Genomic DNA, 9,171 nt, shown 5'->3' with positions numbered 1-9,171 from the left:
TTAAGATTGACCTAGTGACCTGCTTTCACGTTTCTGTAGCTACAGGCTTCAAATTTAGACCACTTGCATAGGATTGTGTACCGAAACAAACTTTGACCTTGACATTGACCTAGTGATCTACTTTCACATTTCTCAAGCTACAGATTTCGAATTTGGACCACATGCACAGTGTTGTGTACGGAAATGAAATTTGACCTTGAGCTAGTCAGTAAGTCTAGAAATTTGGAACACTCAAAAATGGCACATTGGTGGGCGCCAAGATCACTCTGTGATCTCTTGTTTAGTACCCATTTGTGTTAATAAAAAACAAATTATGCTGTTTTAAGAGACCAGTTGTGCAAAGCGACCACTTTTTACTATCAAAGCTATGGACTTGAAACTTAATACTTATTTACTATCAAAGTCTACACCAGGAGAAACAATCCCCATTACTCTGATTTGAATTTTGACAGAGTTATGCCCCTTTTTACCTTAGATTTGTTTGGTTAAAATTTTTATAAAGTTTTTACTGGCAAAGCTCTAATTCAATCAAGCACTGAGAAAAGTCGAGCGTGCTGTCTTACGGACAGCTCTTGTTGACCTTCCCTCAGGTGGTCTCCTAGTGCAAATTGTACTGCATAGTGCTTACTCTTATCATGTTACTTAAGCTTAGTTATTAAGGGTATTCTGCAAAATAGTTGAAAGTCTTTATAACATTATTACTGTAGATCTGATGATATTCACAATTTTTTATTTAGCAAAAATACCCTCAAACAGAGCACCTGTTGACTTCAAAACAAGCAGCTTTTAAAATATCTAAAAACTTATGGTAATTAAACATTGTTGTCGGAAATTAAAGAAAAACAAAGTTACACGATTTACAGTAAATACAGATAGGTAGTATTTACCATAATCATTCATACTCTGATTAAAATTACTGCAAGGTAACCCTCTACTCGGACGGATTTTGAAGAAAATGATTCTTAGTGCTAAATATTTTGTAGTTTTTGTGTCTTCAAAAATAATAATTTTCTGTGATATTTTTTAAACAGCTATATTACAATGACTTTAGAATTAGGCCAGTTTAGTTTTTATGCCCCCGAAGGGAGGCATATTAGTTTTCCACTGTCCGTCCTTTAGTTCGTTCGTCACATTAACTTTTTGCATAAAGGCACTTTACTCGCAAACCACTGCACCCAGGACCTTCAAACTTCACATGCTGATAGTTCTTATTGAGTACACGATCCCTACTGACTTTGGGGTCACCAGGTCAAAGGTCAAGGTCACCATGTCAAAGGTCAAGGCGCTGCAGGGGCATTTGTCACCATTACTGACATCTCTTGTTATAATTGAATGTACTGAAGCATGTTTATCAGGAAACAAATATATGTTTTGTCTCTGTAGTGTAGGAAATGTTGTTCATAAAATATATTCATATTGCTCCAAACACATACACATAGCAAAATTACTAATTTGCCACTACATATCTGCATGTATACTTTATCTTGTGTTCCAGATTGTTACATACTCATTTTAAAACTCCGTTAAATGGAACCTGAAACGTCAATATTTTTATGCCCCCGAAGGGAGGCATATAGTTTTTGAACCGTCTGTCGGTCTGTCCGCAATTTTCATGTCCGGTCCATATCTTTGTCATCCATGGATGGATTTTCAAATAACTTGGCATGAATGTGTACCACAGTAAGACGACGTGTCACATGCAAGACCCAGGTCCGTAGCTCAAAGATCAAGGTCACACTTAGACGTTAAAGGTCATTTTTCATGATAGTGCATTGATGGGCGTGTCCGGTCCATATCTTTGTCATCCATGGATGGATTTTCAAGTAACTACGCATAAATGTGATGCACAGTAAGACAACGTGTCGCGCGCAAGACCCAGGTCTGTAGCTCAAAGGTCAAGGTCACACTTAGACGTTAAAGGTCATATTTCATGTTAGTGCATTGATGGGCATGTCCGGTCCATATCTTTGTCATTCATGCATGGATTTTAAAGTTATTGGGCATGAATGTGAACTACAGTAAGACGACATGTCGCGCGCAAGACCCAGGTCTGTAGCTCAAAAGTCAAGGTCACACTTAGACGTTAAAGGTCATATTTCATGATAGTGCAATGATGGGTGTGTCCGGTCCATATCTTTGTCATTCATGCATGGATTTTAAAATAACTACGCATGAATGTGTGGCACAGTAAGACAACGTGTCACGCGCAAGACCCAGGTCCGTAGGTCAAAGGTCCTAAACTCTAACATTGGCCATAACTATTCATTCAAAGTGCCATCGGGGGCATGTATCATCCTATGGAGACAGCTCTTGTTTCATATTGACATTCAAACTTATATTGGGGGCATGGCGTCATTTGTGACATCAGTTTCATGTATGCCATTGCGTTTAAAAGTTCTTTAACGATGATATCCAAATACAGAAGTATGTTGGATGGTCAAACGGCAGAAAATCAATACATGCAATCAGTTGTTAGATGGAGAAGAAACTATGTTAAGTTGAAGAAAGTTACAAGCTAAAGAAATGAGTCCTCCTTATAACAAAAAGCAGTATAAGCTGTACATCAACTCATATTTCAAGTTTATTCTTAAATAAAAGGGAGATAATCTGAAAATAAGGCATTTCAGAATGTTTCATTAAAGTAACGTTTTAGTAAAAGTCGTGTCTTTGTCCATATGATAGCTGATTTTTTAAAAATAGAAATATGCATCATTACACACTAAGCATGTTGTTTTATGGATTATTTACAGTTTTAATATAATGGGCTATAACTCTTACAAACAAGAAATATTATTTTAACTGCAAATGCATTCTTAATAAAAAAACCACATAAACATTTATGCAATATATATGTGGAAAAATGCATAACTTGAAACGACTTTTTAACAACTTAAAAGTGACAAGTTGTAAATTTTGTAAAGTATAATGTAAAACATGAATATTTACTTGCTTTCTGTATATTTACTTAGTTTATTTTATGTTTAAAATCTAGTCATTGTGAAGGTTTTGTATTATTAGATTTTTTTTCTTAGTTATACATTTTAAATATATCTCATAATCTTTTAGTAAGTCTAGATAATTCATTTAACTGTCATATAAATTGCACATATAACAGGTATCATTTGTATTCTGTTTTATTTAAATCCTTCAAACCATGTTTTGGATATGGCTCCAGACATATGGAAAATTTACTAAATACGCATGTACGAAGGCCCATAAACCTTTCCCTCCTTAGTTGGACATTTTCTCTAAGATACTATTGCTTATATCTTACTGTAACTTCACATAAACATTGTCCAGTATACAAACAAAGTATGTGTACGGGCTGAGCCCATTATACCCAAGGTCAAGGTCACCAGTGTGTTATATTTAGGTTAAAGTTTTTGGGCAACCTTTGTTTTTTTGTTATAGCTTTGTTACTATTGCTTATATCTTACTGTAACTTTACATAAACATTGTCCAGCATACAAACAAAGTATGTACAGGGGCTGGGCCCATTATACCCAAGGTCAAGGTCACCAAGGTGTTATTCTTGGAATTATTTTCATGTTAAATTTTTTCAAAAGCTTCGTTTATAGACCTACCTTTAGTACTTTAAAAGATAATGACTTAAAATTAAAAATATTTCTTTATAATCATCATCTGCATGTGTGGTTACAAACCCCATAACTCTAATTGTATTTTAACAGAATTATGCTCCTTTTGTACTTAAAGGTTTTTTTGCAATCTTCACTTTCTGGATATAACTTTAATGCAATAGAAGATAAAGACTTGAAACTTAAAATGTATCTTTATCATCATCATCTGCATGTGTGGTAACAATCCCCATAACTCTATGTATTTTTGACCAAATTATGCCCCTTTTATACTTAAATTTTTTAACAAACTTCGTTTTCTGGACATAACTTTGGGACTATATAATGGCTTGAAACTCAAAATATATCTTTACCATCATCATCTGCATGTGTGGTAACAATCCCAATAATTCTAATTTGTGTTCTTGACAGAATTATGCCCCTTGGTGTGTCTTTCTTTTAAAGTAGAGGTCTCTTATTGAGACATATATTCATTTTACTGTCAAATCGCCGAATAGTGGAGCGCGCTGTCTTACTGACAGCTCTTGTTATTGCCGCTTTTGATAGTCTGTTAACCTTTATTATGATTATGCACTATTGATTACAGGAAGGTAAAATGTATGAGTTACTGATTTTCATTTTCAAGATAGCTATCAATCATTATTAAAATATATTCATGTAACCACTTGCTTTCAAATACAAGTTTTTATGATTCCATTTTTTTTCCATATGAAACCAATATTTTATGTCTTTTAATGCTTGTGGTTTCTGTTTTTGGGTAATTTCACAAAGTTTGTGCAAGTTTTTGGGATGCATGTTTTATTAATGATGATCAAATGAATTGAAGAATAATGACTGAAAAGTAAGGGAGCTGTGCCATGAAAAAACCAACATAGTGGGTATGCGACCAGCATGGATCCAGACCAGTCTGGTCAGGCTCCATGCTGTTCGCTTTTAAAGCCTATTGGAATTGGAGAAACTATTAGCGAACAGCATGGATCCTGACCAGACTGCGTGGATGCGCAGGCTGGTCTGGATCCATGCTGGTCGCAAACCCATTATGTTGATTTTCTCATGGCACGGCTCAAGGAGTTTTGTCTAGCTACTGGTCCCAAACCAGTAATACATTATCATTTCACTTAATAGTATCCTTTTGTTAGCTATAAGTATAAGGTAATTAAAACTATGCTGAATTTTGTTTACTTGTTAGAAAAGTTCAGAAATTTTAACGTTGATAATTGCATGTAAAATCATCATAATCCAGAATATGTTAACAGTTTTCAGATTTCGTACATTTCAGTCCGATTGCAGACCTTTATCTTTGACTTATCATCTTATTTAGTGCCTTTTTATATTTTCTGCATAATTTTTCTGTAGCACAGTTTTGCAGAAAGCAGCTTGATTGGTTGTTATGTTATTGCCTTACACAGAGATTAAATGTATATTTATTTAGATAGTCTTGACTGATCCAGTTACTCATAGTGTTGTTTTGTTATATTTTGTACATAAAATATGATTGTATATATGTTTTGTTGTCTTTTATTAAGCCAGATATGACTTGTGGACTAAAAAAGTTTCAAAAGTTCATGTTACCATTGGAATATTATTTTTCAGTGTGGGAGTTAAGGGACAACTGATTATATATACCCTAAAAGTTTGGTTTCTAAAACAGCGTCCATCTCTACATAGCGATGAATGAAAATAACCTATTATCTGCCACAAAGAAAAGGCTTTTTAATCCCCCGCCACGAGTGGTGGGGGTTATAGGAATGGTCCTTCCGTTTGTCCGTAACATTATGTGTCTGCTCTGTATCTCCTAAAACCCTTGGAGGATAATCATGAAACTTTGGTAAAATGATCACCTCATCAAGACAATGTGCAGAACCAACGGTTTGAGCCTTCCATTTTGTGTCCGCTCTGTATCTCCTAAATCCCTTGAAGGATAATCATGAATCTTGGGTCAAATGATTACCTCATCAAGACGATATGCAGAACTTACGAGTCAGCCATGTTGCTTCAAGGTCAAGGTCACAACTCGGAAGTCAACGGTTTGAGCCTTCAGTTTTGTGTCCGCTCTGGATCTCCTAAACTCATTGAAGGATAATCATGAAACTTGGGTCAAATGATCACCTTAACAAGACGATGTGCAGAACTTATGAGTCAGCCATGTCAGCTCAAGGTCACAACTCTGGGTCAAATGTTTGAGCCTTCCATTTTGTGTCCGCTCTGTATCTCCTAAACCCCTTGAAGAAATTTCAATGAACTTTGGTCAAATAATCACCTCATCAAGACAATGTTCAGAACTCATGAGTCAGCCATATCGGCTTAAGGTCAAGGTCACAACTCTGGGTCAAATGTTTGAGCCTACCATTTTGTGTCCACTCTGTATCTCCTAAACCCCTTGAAGGATTTTCATGAAACTTTGGTTAATTAATCACCTCATCAAGACGATATGCAGAACTCATGAGTCAGCCATGTTGGCTCATGGTCAAGGTCACAACTCAAGGTCAAAGGTTTGAGCCTTCCGTTTTATGTCTGCTCTGTATCTCCTAAACCCCAGGATTTTAATATGACTTGGCTGTAATGTAATATTCCCCTTATCAAGACAATGTGCAGAATTCAAAATTCACCCCTGCCAGCTTAAGGTCAAGGTCACAACTTGATTGTTTAATGGTTCCATCCAATACCATAAACCCTTTCACTATCCATGGAGTGTCCTGTGCAAACCCCAGGTCAAGGTCACACTTAGAAGTCAATGGTCAAATTCATTAATGACTGTATGAAGCATGTGTCTTCATGCATGGAGGGATTTTGATGTAACTTCGCACAATTGTTCACCATCATGAGACAGTGTCATGCACAAGAACCAGGTCCCTAGTCAAGGTCACATTTAGAAGTCAAAGGATACAAGAATGACAACTTTGTCCGGAGCATTTCTTCTTCATGCATGGAGGGATTTTGATGCAACTTGGCACAAATGTTCACCACCATGAGACGAAGTGTCAAGCGCAAGAACCAGGTCCCTAGGTCTAAGGTCAAGGTCACACTTAGGAGGCCAAAGGTCAGATACAAGATTGACTTTGTCCGGAGCATTATTAGTGCCCTACTGACTGAAAACCAGTTTCGGGGACTATAAGAGTGCACTTTTCCGTCCACAATTTCGTGTCCGGTCCATAACTCTGACATTCATAAAGGGATTTTAATATCACTTGGCACAAGTGTTCCCCATGATGAGACGATGTGTCATGCGCAAATTCCGGACCCCTAGCTTAAAGGTCAAGGTCACAATTTGGGGTCAAAGGTCAGTTTTTTCCCTGTGCTGTCCATAACTCAGCCATCCATGAAGTGTTTTTTTTTTACTTGGCACAAATGTTCCCTATGATGAGACAACATGCCATGTGCAAAACTCGGACCCTTAGCTCAAAGGTCAAGGTCACAATTAGAGGTCAAAGGTCTAAGGTTTTTTTCTTGTCCAATCCAGAACTCTGTCATCCAAGGGATTACAATATGACTTGGCATAAATGTTCCCCGTGTTGAGACGACGTGTCGTGCGCAACACCCAGACCCCTAGCTTAAAGGTCAAGGTCACACTTTGAGATCAAAGGTCAATAGATTTTTTTCCTGCCCTGTCTATAACTTTGTCATACAAAACAGGATTTAAATATCAGTTGGCACAAATATCCCCCTGGATGAGACAACATGTCATGTGCAAAACCCAGGCTCAAGGTCTAATGTCAAGGTAACACTTAGAGACCAAAGGTCAGATACAAGAAGGACTTTGTCTGGAGCATTTCTTCTTCATGCATGGAGGGATTTTGATGTAACTTGGCACAAATGTTCACCAACATAAGATGTATTGTCAAGCGCAAGAACCAGGTCCCTAGGTCTAAGGTGAAATTTAGAGGTCAAAGGTAAAGTTCAAGAATGACTTTGTCCGGAGCATTTCTTCTTCATGCATGGAGGGATTTTGGTGTAACCTGGACCAAATGTTCACCACCATGAAGCACCCTTGTTAGCTCACCTGAGCACGAAGTGCTCAAAGGTGAGCTTTAAATTGTGATCGCCCTGTGTCCATCGTCAACAATTTGACTGTTAACACTCTAGAGGTCACAATTTTGGCCTAAACTTAATGAAACTCGGCCAGAATGTTACCCTCAATGAAATCTTGGAAAAATTCTACATTGGGTCATCTGGGGTCAAAAACTAGGTCACCAGGTCAAATCAAAGGAATAGCTTGTTAACACTCTAGAGGTCACAATTTTGGCCCAATCTTAATGGAACATGGTCAGAATGTTACCCTCAGTAAAGTATTGAACGAGTTAGATATTGGGTCATCCAGGGTCAAAAACTAGGTCATTAGGTCAAATCAAAGGAAAAACTTGCTAACACTGAAGAGGCCAGATTTATGACAGTATTTTCATGAAACTTGGTCAAAATGTTAATCTTGATGATCTCAAGGTCCAGTTTGAATCTGGGTCATGTAGGATCAAAAACTAGGTCACCAGGTCAAATCAAAGGAAAAGCTAGTTTACACTGTAGAGGCCTCATTTATGACCATATCTTAATGAAACTTGGTCAGAATGTTAATCTTGATGATCTATTGGTCAAGTTCGAATCTTGGTAATGTCGGGTCAAAAACTAGGTCACTGGGTTAAATCAAAGGAAAAGCTATTTAGCACTTTAGGGGCCACATTTATGATCATATCTTAATGAAACTTGGTCAGAATGTTAATCTTGATGATCTTTAGGCCAATAGGTCAGGTGAGCGATACAGGGCCTTCATGGCCCTCTTGATTTTAGAATTACATCCCTTTGTTTTTTATAAATAGATTATATTGTAACTTTTTTATTACTGGTCATAGAGAAAAATCAAGACCACTTTTCTGTGGTGACCTTTCTCTATATGGTAAAGAGTTTCTTGTGGACTTACATTATATAGATTTTTTATGCCCCCGAAGGGAGGCATATACTTTTTGAACCGTCTGTCTGTCGGTCTGTCCACAATTTTCGTGTCCAGTCCATATCTTTGTCATCGATGGATGGATTTTCAAATAACTTGCATGAATGTGTACCACAGTGAGACGATGTGTCGCGCGCAAGACCCAGGTCCGTAGCTCAAAGGTCAAGGTCACACTTAGACATTAAACGATAGTGCATTGATGGGCGTGTCCAGTCCATATCTTTGTCATCGATGGATGGATTTTCAAATAACTTGGCATGAATGTGTACCACAGTAAGACGACGTGTCGCGCGCAAGACCCAGGTCCGTAGCTCAAAGGTCAAGGTCACACTTAGACATTAAACGATAGTGCATTGATGGGCGTGTCCAGTCCATATCTTTGTCATCGATGGATGGATTTTCAAATAACTTGGCATGAAGGTGTACCACAGTAAGACGACATGCGCAAGACCCAGGTCCGTAGCTCAAAGGTCAAGGTCACACTTAGACATTAAAGGATCGTGCATTGATGGGCGTGTCCGGTCCATATCTTTGTTATCGATGGATGGATTTTCAAATAACTTGGCATAAATGTGTACCACAGTAAGACGACATGTCGCACGCAAGACCCAGGTCTGTAGCTCAAAGGTCAAGGTC

Source organism: Mercenaria mercenaria, unplaced genomic scaffold, assembly GCF_021730395.1.
Source record: "Mercenaria mercenaria strain notata unplaced genomic scaffold, MADL_Memer_1 contig_3138, whole genome shotgun sequence".
NCBI lineage: Eukaryota > Metazoa > Mollusca > Bivalvia > Venerida > Veneridae > Mercenaria > Mercenaria mercenaria.
The sequence above is the reverse complement of the archived record's forward strand: the minus strand, read 5'-3'. Positions refer to the sequence as shown.